The 13,012-nt window shown below is 41.5% G+C and overlaps 1 long non-coding RNA gene across 1 annotated transcript; it reads left to right on the top strand.

The window, feature by feature from the left end:
- The first annotated feature begins 636 nt into the window (after positions 1-636).
- On the top strand, positions 637-2,206 carry LOC311289615. Its single transcript, XR_014627171.1, has 2 exons — positions 637-1,740; positions 1,906-2,206. It is a non-coding gene; the product is annotated as an uncharacterized lncRNA (long non-coding RNA).
- Positions 2,207-13,012: the final 10,806 nt, after the last annotated feature.

Below are 13,012 nucleotides of genomic sequence, written 5' to 3'. Positions count from 1 at the left end.
AATTTTATGATTTCAATTCAGTTCAGTGCTTGTGATTTCATTCAATATTGACTCATTTGGATAAATATTATATGCTACACAAGATAGGCATTCATTTTTCTCAAGAAAAAAAAAAAAAAAAAAAACCCTCACCTAATCAGCCCAGACATATAATGCGTTTTTCTATTTATTATAACAACACCTGTAGCTAGAGATCATCTGTTCACGTGACAGTGTGTCGATTCTCGTAACGCACGCAGAAGGACAACAGTATATCGCCATATCAATATTTTGTCCCACCCCTAGTTTTGTATATAATGCTGCATTGTGTTGTGATATTGATTGTTTTTACCATTCCTCTGTTTTTAACAGGTTGGGACCAGCATAGTTGAATACTTGAAGGAGGCTGTGCTCAGTAAACCCTTCCCCTCCGTCCTTGGTCTTGGGGACGACAGTCAGTGCCTTCAGGCCTGTGTAACTGTTGGCAAACAGGCACTACAGCAAAACACTCTCCTTGGTGCTGTGCACACATGCTTTAAACTTGATGTTTTGGACATCCATTTCCCGAAGCAGTGCGCACCAGTGTGGGAATGTTTGCAGACTGTTGTCTACTGACTCCCAGGAACAGAATCCCCTTCAGTAAGTGGATATGTGTCATGTGAAGCAGCACTGGAACCAAAACAACTAAAAAATATCACTCCAGTAAAATTACATTAAAATTCATTTTCAAAATGACCTTAGTAAAAGTACAAAGGTAATTCATTTTTAAAGTACTTAAAAAATAAAAAGCAATTATCAATGTTTTCTTTTTCTAGACGGTTTTAGTCCTTCTTCAGCACTAATAAGAAAGATAAGTGCAGACATTTACCTATAGGCTATATATTGATCTGCAAATAAGCAAACTTTTTATTTCATTAGCAAAACAAAATGTACATTACACCTTATACACATTATACATTTCAAACTTCTTTTATACCATGGGCTGTTTAAATACTCGATTCTGATTGGCTGGAAGGTGTGCAGTAAAACCGTTTAATGCACAGGTAGTTCCAGTCAGTTTGATTACAGTTCGAAATTAATCCGCTACATTGGTAACCATAGTAACACAGATACACTTGCAAGCAGAGTGAGAGACGCATATGGAAACGTTTAGGTAGGCTAAATGGATGATTTTTGAATATCGTTTAATTTGTATCAGTGTTGCCTGTCATTCATAAATAATTGTAATAAATCCATTAAAGAATCATTAAGTTAGCTATATGCTTAAGCAACGAGGGGACTGTAGCTGCTAGACTTTAAAGAAGAGATCGACGCACACAGGTAACTCGCGCACGCATCTCTCTCTCTCTCTGTTCCTTCTCCTTCAGTTCTCTGTCTCTCTCTTTTAATAATGAATTTAAATAAATGTGAATTCATTCAAATAAAAGCAATCCGATGGCTCTACTTTATTTAAAGCGGACGGAGTGCAAGAACTGACGAGCCTTAACTTAAGAAATAACCGTCATTTTTACACGTCTGTTAAAATATTACACTGTAAACATCAGTTACAGCTTTAACTTATTTTTAACTTGGCAAATAACCAAGGTATAAGCGGGATAATCCACGGCTAGCCATGCATTAAAGAATTTTAATGCACTTCGTAGAGGTAGTGATTTGTAGCAATTTACAGTGATTTGGAGATGCAAGAGCACGGGTATTAGCATCCTCTTCTGGAGGTTTCTCAGCGCTGCCGATTTGGTGCATTTCTTCTGTGAAATACAGGTTTGTGTGTGCTTTATTTAATCTATAAAATCATTACTGTGCTGTAAATGGAAACGCCTGATCCCTTGCATAAAACAAGTTATTTTATTTCTAAAGTTACTAAGTGTATTTACATCAGATGTTTGAATATGTTCTCAGAGCTGTGCACTGTTTGTTTATGGGCAGGTTATGGAGTCACAGCATCTTTCGGCTACGAGTGAAACGCAGGGCGTCGGCCTGAAGTTCAGCAGTTTCCCCGCCGAACACGAGCCCAGATCCCGCAAGAGATCCCGCAGAACTACTGTGGAAACGGGAGAACAGAGACCGGATGATCACACTCGAATTGCTTTTAAAGGTTTAACTTTTGATTCTAAAATGTTTGTTGAACGAGTTCAAATGTAGGCAGTGTTGCACATGTTAAAACAAAATAAAATATATGCTGTATTAAGAAATGTTCTCACCTGAAATAAAGGAAGATGATATGTAACGAGTTATTGTCGTGTATTTTACAAAGGTTTAGATGATTACGTTATTAGTGTTGTTATTTTAGAGTAAGTTTGATTTGAGTCAGAATTATGTGGTAATTCTTTATTAATTACTAATGGGTTCCCTATATTTTCACTCTAGAATACTGTTTCAGCTTATAAGTGATTCCTGCAGAATTATTTGATAATTATTTATTAATTGTATTATTTATTAACAAGTTCCCTATATTTTCAGTTTCCCTCAGTCGTTGCCTCAAATACATGAAGTTACTCAATGGCATTCTATGCTGAGGAACACACACACACACACACACACACACACACACACACACACACACACACACACAGAGAGAGAGTACTGTATATAGAATATAAAAGCTAATCTGAGGTTAGTTATGGCTAACTAACTGTTATTGATTAACTAACTGATACTTCACACAATCATAAAATTCTATTACATACTAATTAGTTAACACATCTTCCTTAGTTGTTATCAGTAGTGAAGAAGTAGTTAATGAAGAATTACCTACTAGTTCTTCAATAATTCCTTATTAGTTATGCAGTGAGTAAGAAACCATATTCTAAAGTGTTACCGTGATACCTAGCAGAGATTGTTGTGTTGTGATTGTAATACTAGGATGTACATGAAGACTTGAATGAATATACTAAGCTTTTCCTTTAGTAGGCATCATGCTAACAGCTTGTTGGTGAATAGGACTGGGGACCCATCTGTATTACACATGCCAGTTTTAGTCAGTACTGGAACTCCTCATTTCATTCCTTCCTCTTGCTGTCAAAGGCCGTGTGTCCACCAAAGCGTTATTAGCCAGCTGAAAACGCTAGGCGCTCTGCTAAAAACGCTCAGCTGTGGGCGCTTGAGAGCGTTTTGGCAGCGCAGCGTTTTTTCAGTTGAGACGGTTGAGACCGAGACACTTTGCTTGTTATGATACGGAATATCCGCGAAAGTCTTATTAGTATCTCTTTTCACACATATTTTGTTTCTGTGTTGATTCTATATTAAAATGTCAATACAATGTAATGTATTTTATCTGGCTCTTGATTTTGTTCCGTTATTATGCTTGTTGTTGTCATCTGTTGACGTTGTACAAGCAGAATCATGTGGCGGGCGGACGCGGTTGGTCGGTGTGGTATTAGTCCCGCCCCTCCTCCACTGTGATTGGACGGTTGGGTAAAAAGTGACAGTGATGAGCGCTGCGTTTTACCAAAAGTTGAACATTCTTCAACTCTCGGCGACCAGTAAAAAACGCCGAACGCTCAGCGCTTCAGCGTGAAAAAGACGCTCAGCGCCTCGTTACGCTCATGGCGTTTTAAAAACGCGGCGCTCCCATTGAAAACAATTGAAAAAACACGCCAGCCGCGAGTAAAAACGCTTTGGTGGACACACGGCCAAAGACTGGCACACACTATATAAAGTCCCTTTCAAGTCGCACACCAGTCTGTATCATTCCTAATCTGCACCGACGCACAGCGGACTCTTCCCTCCACAGACGCACCTTGTGGAGGCTCTCTGTCTGTCTTCTGCTCCACCCCATGGCCTGCTGAGTGAGCATATTCACTCTCCCTGATTAAAAACATCAATCTGCATGCGTGATTGGATCAATTTACATGGGAAAGACCATTGCAGTTAGACTCGACCTAACACAACAGTTACTTTAGTGAGAGGAGAACAGGAAAATTACATGTTAGACGTCAGAGACACCTCATCACAGCGTATGGCTTGCGTATGTCATACCTGCCTTTGTCATGTGCTTTGTGACAAGAGCTGCCCTGGAGTTTCTTATTTTGCATCACAAAGGGAATAAACTCTATCTGCAACCCTGCTGTAAATAAATAAACTGTCCCGACACTTTATTTAAACCTTGAAATGTGCGATGGGGTTTCAAACTTAATTCATTTTAGTGTTCTTTTACATTTTCATTGTTTATTTTTTAATTGAAAGCAATACTGTATTGAAAGTCTTTTTCTGATTTGTTCGAGCTGTTTTGATAAATGTCTTCTGCACACGGCAGAGTACGCAATAGAGAGAATAAGCTGACACTTTGTAAAGTCTGTGACTGTAGCGCCTCTTAGTGGTGAGAGGCTGCAAATACACACCCGCAGTTTACCGCCGCGGGAACGGCCACTTGTGTCCCCTCTTCATCTATACTGGACAAATGATTTTACTGACGTCTCCTTACTCGCCCTGAACCCTGAAACGCCACATGATCCACTGTTATCTGCCTGTGAAGTCAGATATCACTCGCCTTAACAAATAGAAAACACAAAAGACACACAAACATAAGCAGCAGATATACTGTATCTTGATGTGCAATATTAGACACACTCTTGTCATGCTGCTGCCTCTGGCGCTGTTGAGAAAGGCTGATGCCTCCTCATCTCTGGGGAGAAATAACCCCTTGTACAGAGAGGGTTCCTCATTCCTGTCCATTACAACTGATCACACAATAATCCTCTTTTAACTGACCAAACATTACTCTACATGCAACTATTGCTATGACAATGCTGTGGTTTTGATATTGACATGAATGCCTGTGTAATATGAACATACCCCCGTGATTTTATGAAGCGATAATGTTTGTGATTGCCATCGCTACACACTGCCAACATGTCTGGGTGACACGCTGGACAATAAAAGTCCTTTACTTCACACATCACCTCTTCTGTTTCTCTGCTGCCACATTAACCTCAGCTGAGTCAAGAGTGTCCCTCGACTCTTGAAGACGCGTTTCTGAAAATACATTGTAGGAGCCGCATTTGAGTTTATTTTTGGTTTCATAATTTACTTATAATTGTCTTTTTTATTGCATTTGAGTGGTACACCTTCTACAGCCAGAGAGGGCGCTATCCTATAAGTTGGAGCATGTAGCGCAGAAGGAGACACAGAAGGAGAAGGCGTGCCAGCAGATACAGTCTTTGACCTCGGCCTGGATCTGTGTTACTGGAGCTTGGCCTGTAGGAGAAAGCTGAACTCCAAGCGCTACAAAGGAAGTTTTCATGTTTGTTTTGTACTTTATTTTTATTTGCAATAAATATCGCCAAACATTCAACAACAACACTCTTGGATTTTCTTGGATTCGGGCTGTGAGTCTGACCCTGTACTCGCATTCTCCAGGTGGTTGGAAACAATAACAGGGGGTTACAGGAAAAACCCAACATTGTTTTTGCCACTACATTTCGTCAAAGACTTGCTGTGAATTGATCAAAGATGGATTATGTTGAAACTACGCGATATGAAGACAAAGGAAAGCGTGGCAAGCCAAACAAAGAAACACTTCGATGGAGGTATGTGCTTTCAAAGTGAATAATATTTGAAGGATAAAGCAACCAATCTCACCGCAGATTTGTGAGTTGGTGAACTGTGACAAACAAGTGTGGTGAAAGGCAGTTTGCCGTTGGGAAAACACAGCCAAATTGGAACGAATGAAAGGCAACGATATGTTGATTTTTGGAAAGAAAACAAACTGCTTTCTACATTTTTGAGAACTTTTGCATTGATTGAAGCAAGATAAATACTTTCTGAGATTTTTGGGAAGTTTATTTTATTTTATTTTGAGAATAATGGCTGATTCTAACGAAGAAGAAACAACTCCTGTGAAGGACATGAGTGAAACTGTCGCGCAATTGCGCTCATCTAGAGGAGGAAAAATGTCACATGTAACACGGAGAATGAACATTGTGAATGATTTAATGACTAGTCCGGAATTTCTTGATGAAGTTAAACAAAACATGATTAAGTTTAATGAATTTCTTGAAGAGTTCAAAGCCTTGCATGCCTCCTATAGTGAAATGTTGGATGAGGAAGCAAATCAAGAAGACCACGAAACATGGTATCAGCCTAGATGGGTACAGATAACGGCTTTTATGGCTAACGTTGAAAATTGGATTTCAGCCATAGAAAACCCAGGTTCCCAAGCCATAGTTGAAGCCACCACCTCTTCTGTTACCCAAGTAGAAGATTCTGATACTGATACTGATGCACAATCATTTAGTTCACATACATCGTCTGTGTCATTGCGCATCAGTGCAGAGGCAGAGAGAGTGGCTTTAATGGCTAAAGCTGCAAAGCTACAAGAAAGGCATGCAATTGAGGAGCAGGAGCATATTCTAAGAAAAAAGAGAGAAACTTTAGAGTTGCATTCTGAAATTGAAGCCACTACTGCAAAAATTAATTATCTGAAAGAAGCTGAAATAGAAATGTATAAACCTGCCCAGTCTGATGTCACCGTTCAGATGCCTTTGCTGGGTGCAGAAGCAGATGAAGTGAAGACAAAACCAACAGTGACACATGTATCATTGGATGAAAAGCTTGATGGCTCACTTTATTTCCATGACAGGACGTCCCCAGTAGTTAAAACCAGGCCAGGTGTTCAGGTTCAATTTCCTCTTCACAGCAGACCTGTTTTCCAGCCCATGGCTAGCAGTGATACCCGGCCACAACTACAGCAGACCTCAGCTCACAGTATTCCCCCTGTCATTCCCCAGCCAGCAAGGTCAGTCCCAGCCATTCAGTCCACTGTACCTCAAGGACAAATTCCTACACCCAGTTCAGCACAGGAAAGCCACATGATTAAAATTCTGGAAAAGCAGAGTGAATTAACAAGGATTCTTATGAAGCAGCAACTTCTGTCTACACTACCGCAAGGTAGCATTCCACTCTTTGATGGACAAGTTCTTGAGTACAAGTCATTCATTCACTCCTTTGAAAATATGGTTGAAAGCAAAACTGATAACAATAAAGAGAGATTGCAGTTTCTTATTCAATATACTAGAGGCCTAGCACAAAGGCTAGTCAAGAGCTGTGAGTACTTGTCACCAGATAGAGGGTACAAGAGAGCAAAGGAGTTGCTAAAGGAAAATTTTGGAAACGAATACAAGATCTCTTGTGCTTACTTGGAAAAAGCCCTATCCTGGTCCCAAATAAAATCTGAGGATTTTAAATCACTACAGGATTATGCCATGTTCCTTAGGAGCTGCTGCAACGCTATGGAGGAAATGGAATATATGGAGGAGCTGGATACAGTATCCAATATGAGAAGCATTGTGCTCAAGCTACCATACAAGCTTCGGGAGAGATGGCGTAACAAGGCTTATGAGCTGCAAGAACAACGTAGTCGTAGGGTAAGGATTTTAGATCTAGTCTGCTTTATTGAAAGACAAGCTCGCATAGCAGCTGATCCAGTATTTGGTGATCTTCAAGATTAGATTAGATTAGATTAGATTCAACTTTATTGTCATTACACAAGTACAGGTACAAGGCAACGAAATGCAGTTTAGGTCTAACCAGAAGTGCAATAGCAGCAAGTGCAGGATATACAGTGGTTCCATAAGTGCAGAACATGGATATGTACTGAATAAATATAGAGTTGAATACTATTATAAACAAAAATTTACAGATAGATTGTCCTATGAATATAATATACAGATTATTACTGTGAACAGAGTTTACAGCTAGATATGTACTGAATATAATAATATACAGATGGCTATTACTATAAACAGAATGTTTACAGATAGATATGTACTGAATATAATATACAGATGGCTGTTACTATAAACAGAATTTTACAGATAGATATGTACTATGAATATATATACAGATGGCTGTTACTATAAACAGAATGTGAGCATAATATACAGATGGCTATTACTATAAACAGAATTTAACAAATAGATATATGTATAAGTTAGGCTAATGAGCAGTATAACAATGGATTTAAAGTAGTGCAAATAAAGTTTGGACAGAAGCTATCCGAGTGAAAGTGCAGTGGAAAGTAATTGCATATTACAGTTAAGGTACGATATTGCAATGTATATATAAACAGTCGGTACTGTAAATAAACAGTCGGCAGTGCAAATTGAGCATATTCCAGTCAAGGTAGTAGTGCAAGATGCATATGTAACAGTTGTTACTGTAATAACAGTCAGCAGTGCAAATGAACATTATAGTATTGCAAATAACAAAATGGAGGCAGGTGTGAGGAGGGAGAGGAGAGTCAATCAGTATATGAGGGGAGTGGGATCAATGAGGGTTAGAGTTTAATAAAGAGACAGCTCTGGGGAAAAAACTGTTCTTTAGTCTGCTGGTCCTGGTCCGGAGGCACCTGAAACGCCTGCCGGAGGGCAGGAGAGAAAACAGTCTGTGGGCTGGGTGAGAGGAGTCCTTAAGGATGCTGCGAGCTCGATGCAGACAGCGTTTCCTCTGGATGTGCTCGATGGCAGGTAGTGGAGTCCCAGTGATGCGCTGGGCGGTTTTCACCAGATCAGTCGGCTAGTAGAGGAAAGGCTAGATCCCCAGTCAAACCACAGGCCTCGAAGTCATCTGGCAGTAGTTTTGCCACTAGTATAGCTATTGCCCAAAAGCAGATGAAGTTTGATCTTTCTTGCCCCTTCTGTAGCTCAGGACACACATTGGACTTGTGTAAAGACTTTTTAAAGAGAACACACAGAGACAAGCTCAGTTTTATAAAGACCAAAGGCATATGCTTTGGATGTCTCTCCACAGGCCACATTAGCAGAGACTGCAAAAGGCGTCTCAGCTGTAAAGTATGTAAGCAAGCTCACCCTAGTGTCCTACATATTGAGGCCAAAGATAGTACCATCAAAAAGGCAGAAAGATCCTCTGATGTTACAGGCAATGCATCAGCAGGGTTATGTGGTCATATAGGGGCCGGAGACCAAGAGAGTGTGCTGTCCATTGTCCCAGTTCAGGTTAAGGCAGCAAAGGGCAGCCAAGTCTTACAGGTGTATGCTCTCCTGGACCCTGGATCCTCCGCCACCTTCTGCTCCGAGGATCTTATGTTTCGGCTCAATCTGAAGGGAAGAAAAACACACATTCTTCTACGCACAATGAATCAAGAAAAAACTGTTCCAACTCATGTCGTCTCTGAAATTGAAGTTTCATCACTGGACAGCAATAACTTCTTACCTCTTCCTGATCTCTTCACTCAAAAAGAAATGCCAGTTACCACAAACAGCATTCCCAAGCAGAAAGACTTAGCACAATGGAAGTATCTAAGTCGAGTCAAACTTCCCAGCATTAATTCAAAGGTGGAGCTGTTGATTGGCACAAATGCTCCAAAGTGCATAGAACCATGGGAGGTTGTTAATAGTCAAGGTGGGGGCCCCTACGCAGTTAGAACCTTATTGGGGTGGGTTGTAAACGGGCCACTGAGAAGTGCTGATGGCAGTGCAGAGAATGTGACTGTGAATAGGATATCAGTTACAAGCCTAGAACAGCTTCTGATCTCACAGTATAATCAGGATTTCAGTGAGGTAGCATCTGAGGAGAAGACTGAAATGTCAGTTGAGGACAGAAGGTTTTTAGAGATAGCCAATGAGGCGGTGTTACAAGATGGACATTACTATCTGAAGTTGCCCTTTAGGAAAACTGATGTCAGCATGCCTAACAATCGCCAAGTTGCAGAACAGCGCCTCCAAACTCTGAAAAGGAAAATGAAAAAAGATGAACAATACAAACAGGAATATGTTGCCTTTATCAATGACATCTTTGAAAATCATTATGCAGAGGAGGTCCCAGAGGAAGAACTCACACAGGCACCTGGAAAGGTATGGTACATACCACACCACGGAGTGTATCACCCCAAAAAGAAGAAACTTAGAGTGGTGTTTGATTGTGCAGCTACTTACAAAGGTGTATCCCTCAACACAGAGCTACTACAGGGTCCTGATCTGACCAATTCTCTTGTCGGAGTCATTTGGAGATTCCGCAAAGAACCCATTGGAATTATGGCTGATGTTAAGTCAATGTTCCATCAGGTGGGAGTAGAGAAATCAGGTGTGGACTACTTGCGCTTTCTGTGGTGGCCACAGGGTGACACCAGTCAAACCCCAAAGGAATACCGTATGCTTGTGCACATCTTTGGTGCAGTGTCCTCCCCAAGTTGCGCAAGTTTTGCATTACGAAAAACTGCTGATGACAATGAAAGCTGTTTTCCCCTTCAGGTAGCTGAAACAATCCGGCACAACTTTTATGTGGATGATTGTGTTAAGTCCGTGGTTAAAGAGTCTGAAGCAATCCAGCTAGTAAAAGACCTCACTGCACTATGCTACAAAGGTGGATTCCAGCTGACTCAATGGGTCAGCAATAATCGGGCAGTTCTAGCATCCATTCCAAAAGAAAAATGGGCAAAAGAAATCAAAACACTGGATCTTGACAAAGACAGCCTACCAATGGAAAGAGCCCTGGGATTGCAGTGGTGTGTGGACTCTGACCATTTCCAGTTTAACATCAATTTAGGCCAGAAGCCACATACCCGCAGAGGCATACTTTCTGTTGTAAGTTCCATTTTTGATCCCCTCGGTTTTCTTGCTCCTCTCATTCTCCCAGCCAAGCAGTTGCTACAGGAGCTCTGCCAGAGAGGCTTTGGATGGGACGAACCTTTGCCCCAAGCTGTAGTAGACCGGTGGGAAGGATGGACAAACAGTTTAGAAAGAATAAAAAACTTCAGTGTTGCACGTTGTTTGAAACCAAAAGGCTATGGAACAACAAAGTGTGCAGAACTACACCACTTTGCTGACGCCAGTGAGAATGGCTATGGCTCAGTGAGCTACATAAGACAAGCTAATGAACAGGACATTGTACATGTCACTTTTCTCATGGGAAAGTCCAGAGTCCTTCCTTTAAAGAACATCACAGTACCACGTCTGGAGCTGGCCGCTGCAGCACTGTTGGTAAAAGTGGACAAAATGCTAAGGAGAGAACTACATCTACCCTTAAAGCCCTCCGTTTTCTGGACTGACAGCCAAACCGTACTTAAGTACATTAGAAGTGACACTGCAAGATTTAAAACGTATGTAGCCAACAGGGTCTCGCTGATTCGGGATAACTCGGAGCTGTCTCAATGGAGATACGCAAGAAGTAAAGACAATCCAGCTGATGATTCCTCGAGAGGATTGAGTGCAGATAAATTCATGGAACAAAGGAGGTGGATGCATGGCCCAGAGTTCCTATGGAAACCTGAGGAAAGTTGGTTAGAGATGGAGGCATTGGGCTCAGTGTTACAGGATGATCCAGAGGTCAGGAGAAACACTACTGTGTTTACAACAGTGGTGAACACTGAAACACCCACAGACCAGCTTATTTCATACTTTTCAAATTGGATTAGGCTGCTTAAAGCAGTGGCATGGTACATCAAACTGAAAACAGCCTTGATACTGAGAATCAAAAAACAAAAGGGCTTCCCATCGTATCAAGTCACTACCCGCTCCCGCAGCCAAAAGGTGAGCCCAAAACTACAGGGTTTCAGGACCAAACCTGGTGGACAGGTCCTCACAGTGGAAGATCTCTTACAGGCAGAAAGGTCAGTTATCTCTTATGTTCAGAGGCAAGCATTCCCAGATGAAATTACAACACTGCAAATGACTCCACCTAAAGTCAAAAGGAGCAGCAGGATCTGTAGGCTTGATCCTGTGCTAGATGAAGGCATCTTAAGAGTAGGTGGCCGGATGCATAAATCTGCCATGCCTGATGAAACTAAACACCCCTGTATCTTGCCCAAAGATTCACACATTTCAACTCTTCTTTTAAGACACATTCATGAACGCTGTGGTCATAGTGGCAGGAACCACATGCTCTCAGAGCTCCGTAAGAAATATTGGATTATTAAGGCCAACTCCTTAGCAAGAAAGGTGCTCTCAAGATGTGTCATGTGTCGACGTGTGAAGGGCAAAGTAGGTGAGCAAAAAATGGCAGATTTGCCACTAGAAAGAATCCTACCTGATCTCCCTCCCTTTACCAATGTCGGATTGGACTACTTTGGCCCGATTGAAGTGAGGCGAGGAAGAAGCACCATCAAAAGGAGATTTGTTTGCAGAAGGGGGCAGATTAAGCACATCAGATCTGACAACGGAACGAACTTGGTGGGTGCTCAGGTGGAGCTCAAGAAAGCTCTGATGACACTGAACAAGTTGAAGATCCAGGATGCCCTGCTTCCTGATGGAATCGAGTGGAGTTTCAACCCACCAGCTGCATCGCACCATGGCGGAGTCTGGGAAAGGCTTATAAGATCTGTTCGTTACGTGCTGTACTCCACACTCCATCAACAGTCCATCGATGATGAAGGTCTTCAAACTCTATTCTGTGAGGTAGAGGCTATTCTAAACAACCGTCCTCTCTCCACAGTGTCCTCAGACCCATACGACCTAGAACCGCTGACCCCAAACCACCTCCTCCTGCTGAAAACTCAGCCCATTATGCCTCCTGGAATCTTCCTGAAATCAGACCTTTATGCTAGACGCCGCTGGAAACAGGTCCAGTACATGGCAGATCTCTTCTGGCATAGATGGACCAAAGAATACCTTCTTCTACTGTAGTGAAGAAGAACCTGAATGTTGGAGATCTTGTTCTGGTGGTTGACCCCACTGCTCCTAGAGGGTCATGGCCATTAGGAAGAGTTCTAGAGACCAAGCCTGATCGAAAGGGGCTGGTCCGATCCGTGAAGCTCCAGACACAGACTTCAATCCTTGATAGGCCCATTACCAAGCTGTGCCGAATTCTGGAAAATGAAGTGTGTCCGGTGCCCCTTAAAGATCACCAATAAGGGATGTAATGTATACATATATACATATTTTTCTAAAAGCATTAAGAGATTATTTGATTTTTGGCTCCTTTTTTGTATTTATTTTAAATAATTGATTCTATAGAGAACAATTAGGGGCCGGTGTGTAGGAGCCGCATTTGAGTTTATTTTTGGTTTCATAATTTACTTATAATTGTCTTTTTTATTGCATTTGAGTGGTACACCTTCTACAGCCAGAGAGGGCGCTAT

Source organism: Rutilus rutilus (assembly GCF_951802725.1).
Source record: "Rutilus rutilus genome assembly, chromosome: 4".
NCBI lineage: Eukaryota > Metazoa > Chordata > Actinopteri > Cypriniformes > Leuciscidae > Rutilus > Rutilus rutilus.
The sequence above is the reverse complement of the archived record's forward strand: the minus strand, read 5'-3'. Positions and strand labels throughout refer to the sequence as shown.